This window comes from Nicotiana tabacum, chromosome 21 (genome assembly GCF_000715075.1).
Source record: "Nicotiana tabacum cultivar K326 chromosome 21, ASM71507v2, whole genome shotgun sequence".
In the NCBI taxonomy this organism is placed as follows: domain Eukaryota; kingdom Viridiplantae; phylum Streptophyta; class Magnoliopsida; order Solanales; family Solanaceae; genus Nicotiana; species Nicotiana tabacum.
In genome coordinates this window covers 75,759,827-75,780,203 of record NC_134100.1, presented here as the reverse complement: position 1 = coordinate 75,780,203, position 20,377 = coordinate 75,759,827, and positions in this window count along the sequence as shown.

Here is a 20,377-nt window from a genome sequence, read left to right as displayed (position 1 = left end):
TGAATATTTTTTTCTTTTGGTATTATTTGTGTTTCCTTTAATATTTGCTTAAATATTCTGAATAATTTTTGTTTCGATATTATTTGTGTGTCCTTTAAAATCTGCCTTAATAAGTCTGAACGATTTGTGTTTTGGTATGTCTTTGTATATACCTTAAATATTCTAAATAATCTCGGGTGTTTCCCTGATTTGCTGAATCCCTTGATTTGTGCCCTAAATTACCTATAACTGATTCTGAAATATTTTCTTGCACATTACTGATTTGTTTCCATGTTTATGTGCTGATTTCTATCACTATATATATTTTTCCCCCATTCCCTTTTGAAAGGACCTTCGACTACTTTCTGAACTCACTATAGACTTACTAGACTTAAGGTTATTCTGATTTTGCATTCTATACTCTAACTTTGGCTGGCTGGAAGCCAAGGCCAGTCAGCTCTGAAATCTTGCTATATACTATGGACTTCCATACTTTGTACATTTTTTTCGCTTAACCGATGAGTCACCTAACTTCTGCCCTTTCATTTTTACATGTCCCTGATTTGTATATATGATTACTACTGAATTTGTTATTTAATATGCTTTGGAAGGGTGTTTAGGTATAGCTCTATCAAATATGTATGTCTTAGTCCCTTTAACACTTAATTGCTCCTAATGTTACCTGTGCTGAAGTTATTTGAACTTATTTAAGGTCTATCCAGTTAGTGTATCAATCCCTGAATGCCTATGAATATGTTTATCCCCTTACCCGATCTTTGGTGATACGAACTGGTTAATCCAGAGTTATTTGCAAAATAGGTGCCCTAACGCACCTTAATCCGTTAGGTGGCGACTCTCTCTTTTAGTATCCTTCCTTTAAAAGAGTTGTCACAACGTCGAAGCCCGATTTCGCGAGAAAGAAGGGGCACGACAGTTACTAATAAAGAATGGGATGTTGTTCTCTACAAGAATGGAAAATGAATATAGCCGTACCTTTTTTTTTGCTTGAATTCTTGCTGAAGCTAAATGTCACGTTACTGAGGATGCTAATATACAAATTCTTGTTTTGAATTTGCTGAAATGAATTAGAGAGGTTAAAGAGATATCCATGTCTCTTTAAGTGAATTAGAGAATGGATTTTAATATCTTGGTGGTGTGGGCCCCACCTTTCAAAGTGACTTAAGAGTCATCAAATAGAAGCTGCCACGTTAAAGTTCCTTAAACTTTATCCAAAGACTTCGAGTTTCAAATGAATTCTTTAAAAGTGTTGGTTGGTAGGCCCCACTTATAACTTTAATGCTTAGCAGGCCTTCTTATCCCAAAGTGTGATACTAACGTAGCATACATATTAGTCATACATCACTTTAGTTGTCATGGTCCCACGTGGACAAGACAATTCTTACACTTATCCACTTAAATTAATAATTAATCAATTATCACAAATTACTTAAAATACTACTCACTTTTAACACACTTTATACACCCTACTATCATGGTCATGTGGTACCTTGTATGGCACTAGTCCATAAATACGAGGTATTGTAGCTTGGACCGTATTTTATCTCAAAATGTCAAACTTCAACGAAATTCATTTTCTTCGATTTGCTTACCCTCTCACCTTCACGAATTTACTCATCACTTGTTTGAAATAGCATAATGCTTATAATCTCAAAATAATCTCATTCCCGAACTTAAGTTGATTAACTTACGATGAAACTTTAACGTACAAAAATACGGGATGTAACATTATCCCCCCCTTTGGAACATTCGTCCTCGAATGTTGACTGATGCACTTATCATTATCATAACCTATAGTTCTTGTGAATGCTTTAGTACTCTTCTTGCCATCTAGGCAACTGTTCTGTGAATAAATCCAAGGGTCAGGGCATTCCCCCCTTTAGGCCTCTTTCTCACACCACGACTTATGGTCGGAATCCTTTCAATCTCGTAACTGTTGTTACCTTTTATCATGCAGCATGTACGATTCTGACCTTGTAAATGTGCCTATGCGACTCTTCTCTCCTTTTCCTCCAGCTTTTAGCCAATCTCTAGGCCTCACTTTGTAAACATATACAAAGCTTGATAAGATATCCCTCTGGGCATCTATAAGTACACTGAAGTTCTGTGCTCGGTACTTTATTGAACTTACGAATATTGCTATATCTTATTTCATAGACCCGGTTATTCATCCGTATGACTTTACTGCATCTAGGTAGGTAATACTGTACCATAACTCTTACTTCGACTTATCGTTATTGAGGTCTGCTACCAAACTCCAGGTTATTTTCATTGCTTATCCTATATGTATAAATCTAAGTCCTTTAATGCTTCTTCGTCACTGTTCATCTCAAGAGTGATGGCCTATTCTCATCTCATACTTTGTAACTTTTATCCATCAATTGTTGATTCACCTCAATATTGATCTATAATCTACCATTGATAACTTGACCTTTTATGTAATCACTAGGGCTCATGTCTCATCGGGGAACATCTGAAATGATCAGACTGATCTACCTGGGGCGATACCATGCTTTCATAATAGTATTTCATAGCATCTCAATGTGATTCACCTTATGTGGGTATTTTAATCCTGTACAATTCATGAAATCAAATCATTACTCAATCGAAGGTCCAAACGTCATCCTTTATCTATCGTAATTACACCCTCATTCTACTACCAGGGCATCATTACATCTCTTCTAAATGTTACTAGCCTTAGACTCTTTTGAGTTCATTCAGGCTATACTGAGCTTTTTATAACTTAGACAAACCATCAGCTCTCTTATTTTCATGGGCTTAATCCCGAGGACTTATCCATTCTCGTCACCTTCTCACTTGTCTTTCCTTATCCTTACTCATGTCTTCCTAAGACCCTGTCGCTCTACCATACTTTAGCTTGCGACCTACACATGTCTATTTATACTATTTGCAACCTTTCAACTTGCTTGCATCATAGATTTCCTTATATCATTCTGGAACTTCAAGCGAGACATCACATCGTCTCTAACTCTTCTTTACTCGTTTAGATAGACCTCTCGATATTTAGAAACCATAGGTTGGAAGATATGCCACTGACGATGCCGCTATCATTCCTGGATACTGAATCCCAGCGCTTCTAGCCTTTTATCTGAAGTGTGGACTATTCACAACCTTCAGCATGTGAGTATCTCGTATGTTGTTCATCTTTACCTTACTTACCTTAAAATCTCGCATCACATCTTCTAGCTCTTTCATGACCTCCCTTCCACATAGGTATAATTCACATCCACAACTTAAAGCTCTATTATAATACTTGCACCTCTGGTGCATACACAATCCGGTGGGAGCTTCATACTGACTTCTCATGAGGCTGGTATTCTTCTAACTGGCTTTATCGTAGAGTCGTTATAGAATATGGCTACTGTACTATCTCTTTTGTACCTCTGATATTTAAGAGTAATCCTGCAATGTTCTCAATCACGAGGTCTATAATTTTCTTGGTCCAATAATCAGACTCCTGATTTACTTGGTTGATGTAACTCTTTTAGTTTCTTCTTGTAACGACCCGACCTATCGTTTTGAGAGTTAGATCCCCGAACCCCTATTAACTGATTTCCCCATATCTATTTCTGCTATTGTGACTTGTCGGGATGATTGGTTTTGAGTATCAGAGTATTTTGGGACACTTAGTCCCTAAATGAGAGCTTAAGTCTTAGAATTTGGACAGTAGTCGGAACTATGTGAAGATGATTCCGAAATGGAATTCTGTCAATTCCGTTAGCTCCGTTAGGTGATTTTGGACTTAGGGGCGTGTCCGGATTGGGTTTTAGAGGTCCGTAGCTTATTTAGGCTTGAGTTGGCAAAAATTAATTTTTTAGAGTTTTGGACCGGTAGTGGAAATTTTGATATCGGGGTCGAATTTCGATTCTGAAAGTTGGAGTAGGTCCGTAATGTTGAATGTGACTTGTGTGCAAAATTTGGGGTCCTTCGAACCCGGTTTGATTGGTTTCGGCATCGGTTGTAGGAATTTAAAGTTTCAAGTTCTTTAAGTTTGAATTGGAGGGTGATTCGTGATTTTAGCGTTAGTTGATGTGATATGTGGGCTCGACTAAGTTCATATGGTGTTTTAGGATTGGTTGGTATGTTTGGTTGAGGTCCCGGGGGCCTCAGGTGAGTTTCGAGTGCTTAACGGATCAAAAGTTGGATTTGAGTTGCTGCTGAAGTCTTCACGCATATGTCATTTTCGCACCTGCGGTGGAGAGACTGCAGGTGCGTGATCTCACGTGCGGAGAGGCAAGTGCAGAAGCGGAAAAATGGATGAGTACCAGGGGTCACAGGTGTGAGGTGAATTCCGCATCTGCGATGCCCGCAGATGCATCAGGGTCATCACTGGTGCGCAATGTCCGCAGAAGCGGAAGGGATTTCTGCAGGCGCGCACGCGTAGGTGAGGCCCTTTCATCGCAGGTGTGAAGGAAGAGGGGGTAAGTGATTTGCGCAGATGCGCACATTTTTCTGCACAAGTGCACCCGCAGGTGCGGAAATACCTGGGCAGGGGTTAAAATCGAAGGGCTTCACGATTTTTGTCATTTTTGGATTTTGCAACTCGGCTTAGGGCGATTTTTGAGAGCATTTTCGAGAGATTTCTTGAGGTAAGTCCCTTGTGCTTATTTTTGATCAATAATCTTGCTTCCCCATGTATTTTCCCACCTAGTTAGTGTGTATTTAAGGTGGAAATTGGGAATTGGAGGCTAGGGATTTGGAAGTTTGATTTGTGGATTTGGAGGACCATTTGGTGTCGAATTTTAGTAAATTTGATATGGTTAGACTCGTGAGTGAACGAGCTTTCGTATTTTATGATTTTACCCTATTCTGAGATGTGGGCCCCATGGGAATATTTGAGTTAATTTCAGAATGTTTGTTAAATTGTTGATTTCATTAATTAGATGAGTCTATTATGGTTGTATTTATGATATGTAATTGCTTTTGGCTAGATTTGGGCCATTCGGAGCCGGGTATTTGTGGGAAAGGCATTGTGAACGATTGATTGAGCTTGGTTCGAGGTAAGTGGCTTGCCTAACTTTGTGTGGGGGAAATACCCTTAAGATTTGGAACTATTATGATATGTGAGCGCCGTGTATGTGAGGTGACGAGTACGTACACGGGCTAGTTGTGGTAAAACCCGATTTTCTTACTGAGCAGCAACATGTTTTCCTGTTATTTTGAGTTATACCATTTTAATGAGTACTAATCTATTTTCATTCTTAATTGAGTTATTCCAATATGTGTAGCTATCATGTTTAGTCTAATACAATATGTCTACGTGTCTTAATTGTTTATGTGAATTATGTGCAACATGCTTAGTGAATTTCCTGCTTCTTCCCTGACTGGTACTTAGTCTAAATTGTAAGAATTTCGTGATGTTGTTGTATTTCTATCATTCGCGCCACATATTTACTTTGGGACTACGGAACAGTATTCCGGAAGATCCCCCTGTACTGCATATTTACTTTGGGACTACGGAATGATATTCTGGGAGATCCCCCTGTCTTGCACATTTACTTTGGGACTACAGAACGGTATTCCGGGAGATCCCCCTACACATTTACTTTGGGACTACGGAACGGTATTCCGGGAGATCCCCCTGCACATTTACGTTTGGGACTACGAGACGTTATCTCGGGAGATCCCCTGCTGTGTTTCTGTGTAATAAACTTTTACCTTCTATGATTTCATTGTTGTTAAATTTCAGCCTTTATTTTATTGCGGTATTACACTCTATATTGTTTTATTATCTATTTACCAGTAGGGCCTTGACCTGACCTCGTCACTACTCGACCGAGGTTAGGCTTTGGCACTTACTGGGTACCGATTGTGGTGTACTCATGCTACTCTCTACACATGTTTTTCATGTGCAGATCCAGGTGCACCTTATCAGCCGCACTATTAGTGAGTCATGACAGCTTTGGAGACTTCAAGGTATATCTTTCGCGTTCACAGACCTCGGAGTCCCCTTCTACTCTTTCTCATGTCCATTGTCTTATGTATTTTTTCCTTGTTAGACTCTGATGTATAGAGACACTAGATTTTTCCTTTTGTAGTTTGTGATTCACGATGTTTCGCGTTTTGGAATTTGTTGTGAATTTTTGAATAGTTGGTTAAATTTATATTTTTATTTCATTATTCCGCAAAATGTTAGTCTTACCTGGTTGTAGAGACTAGGTGTCGTCACGACGTCACACGGAAGAGAAATTGGGTTGTGACAAGTTGGTATCAGAGCTCTAGGTTTGTAGGTGTCGTGAGTCACAAACCGATTTATTAGAGTCTCGCGGATCGGTACGGAGACGTCTTTACTTATCTCCGGGAAGCTATGGAACTGTTAGGAAAATTTCACTACTTTGATTCCTTGTCATGCGAAATTTTTTGACTTCAGAGATTCTAAATTTCTGTATTTTATTCTCTCACAGATGGTGAGGACACGTACAAGCGGATCTGATAAACAAGCACCCGCGCCTCCTGCTAGAGCCGCGAGAGGCCGGGGCCGGGTAGAGGCTGAGGACGTCCACGTGGTGCAGCCAGAGCACCTGCACGAGCTGCTACAGAGGAGCCCCCAATAGTTCAAGCTGGAGGGCAGACACCTGAGATACCTGTTGCTGCACCAGCCCTCGAGGAGACTCTAGCCCAGTTTCTGAGCATGTTCAGCACCTTAGCTCAGGCTGGATTGATTCCACTTGCTCCTGCCACATCTCAGGCCGGGGGAGGAGCACAGACTCCCGTCGCCGGTACTCTAGAGCAGCGAGTTCAGGTCGACCAGGTTCCAGAGATTATACCAATGCAGCCGGTAGCTCCAGCTCAGCCCGAGGTTAGGGCAGCAGCTTCTGAGGCGAAGCAGCTTAGACTTAAGTGGTACAAGAAGTACCACCCACCTACTTTCAACGGATTAGCTATAGATGATACTCAGGGTTTTCTAGAGTAGTGTCATCGTATTCTCCATACTATAGGCGTAGCGGAGATGAGCGGGGTTTCTTTTACAACATTCCAGCTTAGAGGAGCAGCCTATCAGTGGTGGCGTGCTTATGAGTTGAGTAGTCCGGCTGAGGTAGCTTCACTTATATGGACTTAGTTCTCGGACATGTTTTTGAGAGAGTATGTCCCTCAGAGCCTCAGGGACTCATGGCGCGCGGAGTTTGAGCAGCTGCGCTAGGGTGCTATGACTGTGTCAAAGTATGCAGTTCGCTTTAGCGATTTGGCCCAACATGCACCGGCCTTAGTTGCCACAGTTCGAGAGAGGGTTCGACAGTTTATTGAGGGTCTCCATCCCAGCATCCGGAGTAGTATGGCCAGGGAATTGGAGATGGATATTTCTTATCAGCAGGTTGTGGGTATTGCCAGGAGATTCGAGGGTATGTTTGCCCGGGATAGAGAGGAGAGGGAGGCCAAGAGGTCTCGAGAGGCTGGTTATTATTCTGGAGCTCGTGCCCCAGCAGCTCGCCATGGTAGGGGTTAGGTGATCCCCCCAGTTCATTCAACTCTTCCAGCCTCCAACGGTGTTCCAGCTCCTTCTACACCCCAGGAGCCTTATTATGCACCGCCAATATCTAGTATGCCTCATGCACGGGGTGTTCCTAGCGGCCAGTCCAGCAGACCTGGCCCGAGCCAGTCACAACAGCCACGCCCTCCCAGAGCTTGTTTTGAGTGTGGCGACACTCGCCACATGGTGAGCGATTGCCCCAGGATCAGGAGAGGTGCACCTCCACAGATTTTTCAGCCACAGCGTGCTCCACCGGGTCCTCAGGCTATGATTACAGCACCATCTGCCACCCCGCCTGCTCAACTAGCTCGAGGTGGAGGTCGGGGAGGTAGAGGTCACCCTAGAGGGGGGAGGCCAGGCATGATATTATGCACTTCCTGCTCGTACAAAGGCAGTTGCTTCTGATTTTGTCATTACAGGTATTGTTTCGGTCTGTCATAGAGATGCGTCGGTATTATTTGACTGAGGCTCTACATATTCTTATGTGTCCTCTTATTTTGCTCTGTATTTTGGCGTATCTCGGGATTCTTTGAGTTCCCCTATTTATGTATCTACTCCTGTGGGAGATTCTCTTGTTGTGGACTGCGTGTATCAGTCGTGTTTGATTGCTCTTAGTGGTTTTGAGACCAGAGCCGATTTATTATTGCTCAGCATGGTAGACTTTGATATTATTTTGGGCATGGACTGGTTGTCGCCCCATTATGCTATTCTTGATTGTCATGCTAAAATCGTGACGCTGGCTATGCCAGGTTTATCGTGATTAGAGTGGAGAGGTACCTTAGAGTATACTCCCAGCAGTGTTATTTCTTTTCTTAAAGCTCAACGAATGGTTGAGAAGGGGTGTGACACGTATCTAGCTTATGTGAGAGATGTCAGTATTGATATCCCTACAGTTGAGTCAGTTCCAGTAGTGAGGGACTTTCCAGATGTGTTTCCAGCTGATCTTCCGGGCATGCCGTCCGACAGAGATATTGATTTTGGCATTGATTTATTGTCGGGCACCCATCCCATCTCTATTCCTCCATATTGTATGGCTCCTCCTGAATTGAAGTAGTTGAAAGAGCAGTTATAAGAATTTCTTGATAAAGGCTTCATTCGGCCTAGTGTGTCACCTTGGGGTGCTCATGTCTTTATTTGTGAAGAAGAAGGATGGTTCTATGCAGATGTGTATTGATTACCGCCAGTTGAACAAAGTCACAATGAAGAACATGTATCCATTGCCTCGTATTGATGACTTATTTGATTAGTTATAGAGTGCCAGAGTGTTTTCCAAGATTGACTTACGTTCAGGTTATCATCAGTTGAAGATTCGGGAGCCGGATATCTCAAAGACTGCTTTCAGGACCATATATGGTCACTATGAGTTTCTTGTGATGTCTTTTGGGCTGACCAATGCCCCAACAGCTTTTATGCACTTGATGCACAGTGTGTTCCGGTCCTATCTTGACTCATTCGTTATTGTGTTTATTGACGACATTATGGTATACTCCCGAAGTCAGGAGGATCATGAGCAACACCTGAGGACTGCACTTCAGACCTTGAGAGAAAAGAAGTTATATGCAAAATTTTCAAAGTGTGAGTTTTGGCTAGACTCAATGGCATTCTTGGGTCATATAGTATCGAGTGAGGGGATCTAGGTGAATCCAAAGAAGATTGAAGCAGTGCAGAGTTAGCCCAGACCGCCCTCAGCTACAAAGATCCGGAGTTTTCTTGGTTTGGCGGGGTATTACCGTCGGTTTGTAGAGGGATTCACATCTATTGCAGCACCTATGACCAGGCTGACCCAGAAGGGTGCTCCATTCAGGTGGACAGAGGAATGTGAGGAGAGCTTTCAGAAGCTCAAGGCAGCTTTGACTACAGCCCTAGTATTGGTATTACCTACAGGTTCGGGGTCTTATACTGTATATTGTGATACATCACGGATTGGTCTCGGCGCGGTGTTTATGCAGGACGGTAGGGTGATTTCCTACGCGTCCAGACATCTGAAGGTGCACGAAAAGAACTATCCTGTCCACGACCTTGAGTTAGCAGCTATTGTTCATGCCTTGAAGATATGGCAGCATTATTTGTACGGTGTTCCTTGTGAGATTTACACCGATCATCGGAGTTTGCAGCATCTGTTTAAGTAGAAAGATCTTAACTTACGTCAGCGGAGGTGGTTGGAGCTACTTAAGGATTATGATATTACTATTTTGTACTACAGCATGAGTTGGGTACTAAGGTTGAGTTGAGCACAACATTTCATCCTCAGACAGACGGGCAGTCCGAGCGTACTATTCATATATTAGAGGATATGCTCCGTGCGTGTGTGATAGATTTTGGGGGTGCTTGGGACCGGTTCTTGCCACTTGCGGAGTTTGCTTACAATAACAGTTATCAGTTCGGCATTCAGATGGCACCGTATGAGGCTCTATATGGTAGGCGGTGTCGGTCCCCAGTGGGTTGGTTCGAACCCGGTGAGGCCAGATTATTGGGTACAGACTTGGTTCATGATGCCTTGAAAAAGTGAAGGTGATTCAGGATAGACTTCGCACAGCCCAGTCCAGACAGAAGAGTTATGCAGACCGGAAGGTTCGTGATGTGGCATTCATGGTTGGAGAGCGAGTCTTGCTCCGGGTTTCGCCTATGAAGGGCGTTATGAGGTTTGGAAAGAAGGGCAAGTTGAGCCCAAGGTTCATTGGTCCATTTGAGGTGTTGCGTAGAGTTGGGGAGGTTGCTTATGAGCTTGCCTTGCCTCCCAGTCTATCAGGAGTTCATCCGGTATTCCATGTTTCTATGCTCCAAAAGTATCACGGCGATCCGTCCCATGTGTTGGATTTCAGCTCAGTTCAATTGGACAAGGATCTATCGTATGTTTAGGAGCCAATGGCTATTTTAGACAGGCAGGTCAGAAAACTAAGATCAAAGAACATTGCTTCCGTGAAGGTTCATTGGAGGGGACAACCGGTCGAGGAGGCAACTTGGGAGACCGAGCAGGATATGCGCAGCCATTATCCTCATCTTTTCACCACTTCAGGTATGTCTCTATGCTCGTTCGAGGACGAACGATTGTTTTAAGAGGGAGAGGATGTAACGACCCGGCCGATCATTTTGAGAGTTAGAGCCCCAAACCCCTATTAAATTCTTTCCCCATATCTATTTCTGCTATTGTGACTTGCTGGGATGATTAGTTTTGAGTTTCGGTGTGTTTTGGGACACTTAGTCCCTAAATGAGAGCTTAAGTCTTAGAATTTGGATCGCAGTCGGAACTGTGTGAAGACGGTTCCGGAATGGAATTCCGTCGGTTCCATTAGCTCTGTAAGGTGATTTTGGACTTAGGGGCGTATCCGGATTGTGTTTTGGAGGTCCATAGCTTATTTAGGCTTGAATTGGCGAAAATCAAATTTTTGGAGTTTTGGACCGGTAATGAAAATTTTGATATCAGGGTCGGATTCCAATTTTGAAAGTTGGAGTAGGTCCATAATGTTGAATATGATTTGTGTGCAAAATTTGGGGTCATTCAAACGTGGTTTGATAGGTTTCGGCATCGGTTATAGGAATTTGAAGTTTCAAGTTCTTTAAGTTTGAATTGGAGGGTGATTCGTGATTTTAGCGTTAGTTGATGTGATATGTGGGCTCGACTAAGTTCGTATGGTATTTTAGGATTGATTGGTATGTTTGGTGGAGGTCCCGGGGGCCTCGGATGAGTTTCGAGTGCTTATCGGATCAAAAGTTGGACTTGAGTTGCTGCTGAAGTCTTCAGGCATCTTTCATTTTCGCACCTGCGGTGGAGAGACCGCAGGTGCGTGATCGCACGTGCGGAGAAGCAAGCGCAGAAGCGAAAAAATAGAGGAGTGCCAGGGGTCACAGGTGCGAGTTGAATTCCGCATCTGCGATGCCCGCAGATGCGTCAGGGTCATCACATGTGCGCAATGTCCGCAGAAGCGGAAGGGATTTCCGCAGGTGCGCACGCGCAGGTGAGGCCTTTTCATCACAGGTGCGAAGGTAGAGGGGGTAAGTGATTTGCGTAGATGCATACATTTTGCCGCACAAGTGCCCTCGCAGGTGCTGAAATACCTGGTCAGGGGTTAAAATCGAAGGGCTTCGTGATTTTTGTCATTTTTGGACTTTGCAACTCGGTTTAGGGCGATTTTTGAGAGCATTTTCGAGAGATTTATTGAGGTAAGTCCCTTGTGCTTATTTTTTATCAATAATCTTGCTTCCCCATGTATTTTCCCACCTAGTTAGTGTGTATTTAAGGTGGAAATTGGGAATTGGAGGCTAGGGATTTGGAAGTTTGATTTGTGGATTTGGAGGACCATTTGGTGTCGAATTTTAGTAAATTTGATATGGTTAGACTCGTGAGTGAATGGGCTTTCGTATTTTATGACTTTTACCCGATTCTGAGATGTGGTCCCCACGAGCGATTTTTGAGTTAATTTCGGAATTTTTGAGTGTTGATTTCATTAATTAGATGAGTCTATTATGGTTGTATTTATGATATGTAATTGCTTTTGGATAGATTTGGGCTATTCGGAGCTGGATATTCGTGGGAAAGGCATTGTGACCGATTGATTGAGCTTGGTCCGAGGTAAGTGGCTTGCCTAACTTTGTGTGGGGGAAATCCCCTTAAGATTTGAAGCTATTGTGATATGTGAGCGCCGTGTACGTAAGGTGACGAGTACGTACACGGGCTTGTTGTGGTAAAACCCGATTTTCTTATTGAGCAGCAACATGTTTTATTGTTATTTTGAGTTATACCATTTTAATGAGTACTAATCTATTTTCATTCTTAATTGAGTTACTCCAATATATGTAGCTATTATGTTTAGTCTAATACAACATGTCTACGTGTCTTAATTGTTTATGTGAATTATGTGCAACATGCTTAGTGAATTTCCTGCTTCTTCCCTGACTGGTACTTAGTCTAAATTGTAAGAATTTCTTGATGTAGTTGTATTTCTATCATTCGCGCTGCATATTTACTTTGGGACTACAGAACGATATTCCGAAAGATCCCCCTGTACTTCATATTTAATTTGGGACTACAAAATGGTATTCTGGGAGATCCCCTGTCTTGCATATTTACTTTGGGACTACGGAACGGTATTCCGGGAGATCCCCCTCCACATTTACTTTGGGACTACGGAACGGTATTCCGGGAGACCCCCCTGTACTGCACATTTACGTTTTGGACTACGAGACGGTATCTCGGGAGATCCCCTGTTGTGTTTCTGTGTACCACGCTGTTACCTTCTGTGATTTCATTATTGTTAAATTTCAGTCTTTATTTTATTACGGTATTACACTCTATATTGTTTTATTATATATTTACCACTAGGGCCTTGACCTGACCTCGTCACCACTCGACCGAGGTTAGGCTTGGTACTTACTGGGTACCGATTGTGGTGTACTCATGCTACTCTCTGCACATGTTTTTCGTGTACAGATCCAGGTGCACCTTATTAGTCGTACTATCAGTGAGCCGTGTCAGCTTTGGAGACTTCAAGGTATATCTGCCGCGTCCGCAGACCTCCGAGTCCCCTTCTACTCTTTCTCTTGTCCATTATCTTTTGTATTTTTTCCTTGTTAGACTCTGATGTATAGAGACACTAGATATTTCCTTCTGTAGTTTGTGATTCACGATGTTCCGGATTTTGGGATTTGTTGTGTATTTTTGAATATTGGTTAAATTTATATTTTTATTTCATTATTCCGCAAAATGTTAGGCTTACCTAGTTGTAGAGACTAGGTGCCGTCACGACGTCACACGGAGGGGAAATTGGGTTGTGACACTTCTTCCCTCTGATCAACCTTTATGTAGGCTTAAGCTATCTTCTGATCTGCGGCTCATAGTATTAGTTATTACTTTAGACCTTCATGGACGCTATGGAATATCCATCATACTATCTCCTAACAATTCAATCCTTTGTCTATGACCTGGGCTCAATTCTTTCTTTTAACTTATACCGGAATCTTCTACGGCTGTATGATTGTCAACATATATGCTGCATGGATAATACCCCGAACTTTTAAGTGTGTTCATAATGTAATTAACTCTGGATCATTGTTCGAATAATTCCTTCCGTTCTTTCTCAGCTTCCTTTAAACGTAAGGTGTTACTTTTCTCGGTCTTTCTGCCTCCTTGTTGCATGCCTACTTACTTATCTTAGTTCCCACACATGCCGGAATTTTCGTGCAACTCATATGATCTTGAGTATTGCTTTTGATTTTATTTCCCGATCATTAGCCATAGTAGGTGCCACTTTCTTATGGAGTGCATATAATGTTGTTGTGAGACTGTTGTTACAAGACCATTTCCTTTTTAGGTCACTGTGCTTAGGTTGCAACCTTCTTCCTTATTTCCTCAGCTAGTCTTTCATTGTGATACTTAGGGAGGTCCCTGTGACTCTTGTAAAGCCGTGAGCTTATTACAGATCTTTTGATGTCCTTCCTTGCCTATAATTATCCGTAGTTACTTACTTCTATGCCCTTGTGCTTGTAGGGTTGCTTCTAAACTGATATTTTGACTGTCTTCCTAGTGGTACTCTCTTTTATCTCCATAATACTTATGTGGTACCTTTAACTACCCCAGCTCCTATCTGAATATTTCTTAAGGATCACGATATCATTATCTACGAGACTGGATTCACTATGTTGGGGTTCACTATGTTTATCTTGCACGATCTGCTGATTTGTCTGTATCCTCTTGTCTCGCCATAACTAGGCTCTTCCTAAATCAACTGCTAACTATTCGTTGGCCCATTCTCATATCAACATTCCGCGTAATCTTTCTTGGGTTATTTTCTTTGTCTTAACTTATATCTTGCACTGGCTCTTTATTTATCAATAACATCTCGGGCAGAAACCCTTACTTCCTCTCCTTGACGTCATGCTTGCATAATGTTCTAGAATCGTAGCATATCTGTAGTATTTGGATAAGTGCAATCTCATTTCTTCCTCATTTTTATCGCATTCTTCCTTTACTATTCCATAGTTACGAGAACCACTTAATTCTGATTTAATGCCACATCACTCCATATTCCCCCCTTTAGGGGAGTACTAAGATTTAGTGCTACGATGATATGCGTATAGATGTTTTACCTCTTCATCTTTGGTGTCTTTTCACAACATCGATAATCCTTACTTGCCTCGCGGTAATCCTTCCGTACCAAGGATAACACATTTCCTTACTCGCGAGGGTGAAACTTAGTATAACTAGCACATACAATACCTTAAGCTTAATTTTGCTCACATTGCTTGCTTTTACGGAAGCGTCTTCCTGAATGACCATTCTCTGAATTTTTCATGAATCTCCTTCTATTGTCCATTCTATTATAGCCGGAACAAAATATGAAATTCTCATGATGTCGATCATTATCAAATCACTCAGTCCCTAATTCATGTTTAGTTTATCTTGTTCACCAGCCGATACTGATTTCTATTATTCTGGGGTCTGACTTTTCCTTCTGGTAGTCGCGTTGGAGTCACGAACTTACTTCTCGAAATGAGAATATGAATTTATGGCCTATACTCCTTTGTTGTCTCAAGGCCTGCCACCTCTCGTCTTTTCCTTTACTTGACTATAGACTCTGTAATACTGTTATCGTTTTGATCTACCGTTGTCATCCATGTATCATATCTTACTCATAATGCTTAATTAACTCTCTTCTTATTTCTCGCTAACATTTATGTTTATCACTTTATTCTGAAACTCGAACAATACATTCTTTTGCTTTTAGCTCCCATTGCTCCATCTACTGGCTCTTCGGGTTGCCTAACATTCTTTCTCTACTAGGGACAAGAGCCACACTAAGGTAATATTTATCCCTTCAAGGCTTTCAGTGCCTATCTTTGTAGTATTCATATCTAGCTGTACTATTTTAGAGTGCACCCTCTAGGTGTCTCACAAGGAGATTTACTAGCACATTTGTAATATCTCTTTGGAAATGTCAACTAATGCTAATAATCCATCCACCATTTTAGGTTACCCTAACCCCAGCTAGATCCTGATATCCTTCCTCCTCTTATACTACTTCTGTTAGTCCCCATATGGCATAAGTGAGATGGGTGCTGCCAATTGTACGTACCTCTGTTATTGTTGAAGGTAACTCAAAATGCTTATTTTTCTCTGCCTGAATTGTAAATACTGATAATTTTCACTAGCTGGGTACCTCGTACCCTTTCTTTTTTTTTTTTCTTGTTTCTCTTACCTAATGAAAGTTGTACCTTCTGTTTCTCTTATTCCTTTTTACCATACGAGTGAATAGACATTCTTGCCTTAGGGATCCTAATCAAGAAGCTTACACGTCTTAGTACACACATGATCTGCTGAATACCTCAAATTTTATCCATCATAAGCATGATGCAAAAATCGAGTTCCTTTGACTTAACTCTTCCACAGCTATATCTCTTACCAACCGTCTTTCTGGATGTAGGCATCGCCGTATTATGAATAAGATAGAGTTTAGGAAATTGAGTTCTTAGAACTGAGCTCTACCACACGATCTAAAGTAAGAAGAAAGAGTGACAGTCCTAAAATGCCCTGTAGCCTCCTGCTTATAAGTGTGGTGCACAACACACCCATAAACAAGACTCTACTAGACACAGCTTATAGACTCCCTAGGACAGAACTGCTCTGCTACCACTTTTGTCACGACCCAAACCGATGGGCCGCGACGGGCACCCGATACCTTACTCAACCGAGTACCATCGTTACATATCATTCTTATCGTACTGTCATTGGCAAATGGGCCAAACAGGCCGTCATGGGCTTACCAGAATAAACATAAGGGAATACTCAATATAAGATAACCTAATCTGTTATAAAAACTTATACATGTGACATAGGGCCTATAAGACCAAAATTACACTAAACATAGGCCGACAAGGCCGTACAATCTTTCACGTACACGATATATGTCTACAAGCCTCTAAGGATACATAAATGCCATAAAGGTCGGGACAGAGCCCCGCCATACCAATCAACACATGTCCTAATCATACTGACCAATAGCAACTCCGGAGCAAATGGAGCGCACCAACATCTTCTGCTGAGTTGATAGCCTACTTGGAGGACTCTCGACCTGTCTATCGGGACCTACGGGCATGAAACGCAGCATCCCCAGGCAAAAGGGATGTCGATACAAATAATGTACCGAGTATGTAAGGAATAAAAATCAGTAAACAATAGACATGAGAAAAATATGGAGTAAAAGACTCAACATGTATGTCTGAATAACTCTGTGAATCATTAATATTATAATGTCATGCATATGCGTATAAATGTCATACCATGCATAGGTATATGCGTTCATAACATCATCAAGCCTCTGAGGGCATCCCATCATATCATCTCGGCCACTATGGGCAAAATCATCAACGTATACCAGCTGATTAGGTGGTGGTGCGTATATAACGCCGTAACCTTTTTCTATATCCCATATACATATAATATACGCGTATATAACGCCTTTTGGTCATGGGTCAATGTACATGTATAAATGCATGAAATGCATAAGAAATACGTTAATAAGATTTCTCGAATATCATAAAATCAATATGCCTTTCGGACAAACTTTATAAAATACGTATTTTTCTGAGACCCATGAAGAGAGGATATAATAATAATTCACATGGGGAATCAAGAATATAGACACCCCTAGTATTTCTATGAATATATTCATTTATGAAAGTTGCGTATTTTGCTCGTTTCGTTTGTATCATTTGGATCTTGCCAAAAAGAAAGAAGGGATAGCCTTAACATACCTGAGCCGATTCTCTTGACAATCCCTCTAACACACGTCAATTGCGACAACACATAACGACGGATTGAAGTAGGGAAAAATTCGTATGATATTCTTTGAGAAAGATTGCACCGCACTCCCTTAGAATCGCAAATCTCACGCTTCGAAGTTTGAAGTGAATTGATTAAGCTCGATCGTCACTTTGCAAATCTTAGCATCCCTCTTTATGTTTTATGAACAATGTTACTGTTGATACCTAATTTTTAGCTCATATTTTCCAAATATATATATACCTTCCAAATAGCGCATATGCATCATTGTTTGATTTACAAGCATACACAAGTATTTTTCATAATTTTTTATAATTTTTAAAGACTTTAAATTAATTTATTTCTGCATTTTTATTATATAAATATCCAATAATTACCCTACAAATTATTTTTATGATGATTTAATTATCTAAACTTATCATTTATACCAATATGAGGTTTTAAATATTTTCAGTGCATTTATCATAATTACATTTGCATTCTTTAGGGCTAAATTGCACATTTTGCAATAATAGACCATATGCATATATAATTACATTATTCATACACAAAATGACTTTTTATATTTTTATAATATTAAGTAATTATTGTTAATCATTTTCATGATAAATGATATTTTTGTTACTTATTAATTATTTTATAAATTATTTATTTATTAAATAGTGGGTATTTAAAATCTAGCCCTAAAATCCCCTATTTTCGGATTTAACCCAACACCTTTACAGCAGCCCAATACCCTTGGCCCAAGACCCATTAGCCCAATCCCCATACCTATTTAAACACCCGACCCAGGACCCCTTTAAATCGTGACCGTTGATCTCTAAGATCAACGGTCCACGTTACACCCCTCCCTTTAAACCAACCTAAACCCCTAACCCTAATCATTCTATACCACCTCGCCGCCCTGGAATTCCCTCGTCTCTCATCTCTCATGAACCCTACCCGTCGTTCCTATCAACCCCCCCTCCCCCCCCCCCCAAATCCGGCCCCAAAACAGAATCAACCATGGATTCCCTTACCTTATTTACCTCTCCTCACCACTGGCCACTCGTCTATGATCTTACTTAGTTGCTTGCCTAATATGGCAAGCAAATCTTGCCAAAATTGAACCAAATCGGTTCACACCTCTAATTTCTGTGGCTATTCCGTCTATGTTCATCATTTATTCTTTGTGAGTAACAAATATTCTTCATATCTGTTGATGATTCTTACCTACCCCAAATTAGGGTTTTCAAACCCTTTCAATTTGACCAAAATAGGTCATATTTTCTGATTTTTAATGTTATTCCGCTTCTATTCATCTTATTTTTACTTTATTTTCCACTGATTTCACACTTTTCCTAAAACTAGGGTTTGAAACTTTCTCCTTTTCTTACCGATTCTGGTGAATCTTTCCTTTTTGTGTTCGATTACTTTCTTTCCTTATGTTTTCCCTGATTTTTACTTTAATATTTGTTTAAATATTCTAAATAATTTTTGTTTTGGTATTATTTGTGTTTTCTTTAATATTTGTTTAAATATTCTGAATAATTTTTGTTTTGGTATTATATGTGTTTCCTTTAATATTTGCTTAAATATTCTGAATAACTTTTGTTTCGATATTATTTATGTGTCCTTTAAAGTCTACCTTAATAAGTCTGAATGATTTGTGTTTTGGTATGTCTGTGTATTTACCTTAAATATTCTGAATAATCTCGGGTGTTTCCCTGATTTGCTGAATCCCTTGATTTGTGCCCTAAATTACCTATAACTGATTCTGAAATATTTTCTTGTATATGACTGATTTGTTTCCATGTTTATGTGTTGATTTCTATCACTATATATACTCTTCCTCCATTCCCTTTTGAAAGGACCTTCGACTACTTTCTGAACTCACTATAGACTTACTAGACCTAAAGTTATTCTGATTTTGCATTCTATACTCTAACTTTGGCCGGCTGGAAGCCAAGGCCAGTCAGCTCTGAAATCTTGCTATATACTGTGGACTTCCATACTTTGTGCATTTTTTTCGCTTAACTGGTGAGTCACCTAACTTCTGCACTTTCATTCTTACATGTCTCTGATTTGTATATGTGATTACTACTAAATTTGTTATTCAATATGCTTTGGAAGGGTGTTTAAGTATAGCTCTATCAAATCTGTATGTCTTAGTCCCTTTAACACTTAATTGCTCCTAATGTTACATGTGCTGAAGTTATTTGAACTTATTTAAGGTCTATCCAGTTAGTGTATCAATCCCTGAATGCCTATGAACATGTTTATCCCCTTACCCGATCTTTGGTGACGCGAACTGGTTAATCGAGAGTTATTTGCAAAATAGGTGCCCTAACGCACCTTAATCCGTTAGGTGGCGACTCTGTCTTTTAGTACCCTTCCTTTAAAAGAGTTGTGAGGATGTCGAAGCCCGATTTCGCAAGAAAGAAGGGGCGCGACAGCATGGAGACTCTGCTGGGAATATTTTTAGGCTCTTACTATAGCGAACTTGGTCTATATGAATTAGTCTTATTTGATGAATGTGTTTCCTGGTTCTTTATCGTTACATGAACATCCCGCTTCCATTTTCCCTTTTTATGGCTACATGCACACCCTTTCCCCTATTTCCCTCTATTTTGAATTTGTATGTAAATCTTTGCTTAATTTTGTTACAATGTGCGTTTTCCTTTATTTCCTAGTCATGTTCACCTACTCCGAATCATTTTTAAATTTGCTACATCATGTCTCTCTCCCTATCCTTACCCTCTTTGCTTGCATTATTACAATTCTTTCATATTGCGTGAACTAACTTCTTCCTTGTTTTTTGTTTCTTTTTATGTCTTTACGTTTCATTTAATACTGCATTTACCATCTTCATCACGCAAAATACTTGACAACGTGTTGTTTTATCTTTGCATAAAGTATGCTCCACATTATATTCCACTCGTGCGTAACTAATACCATAGCGGCACTTGATGAGTGTCCGCGCTCTTCCTAAATCACCCTTTAAATTTGGAAAGGTTTATTTGCGATAAAACTAGTCGATCAACGGTGCAATCGACGGTTCCGTGCCTTCCCCTCTCAAGTTGTCTACTTGAGGGTACCGGTCTAGACTCTTCTAGAAACCCCCACTCTTATATTAA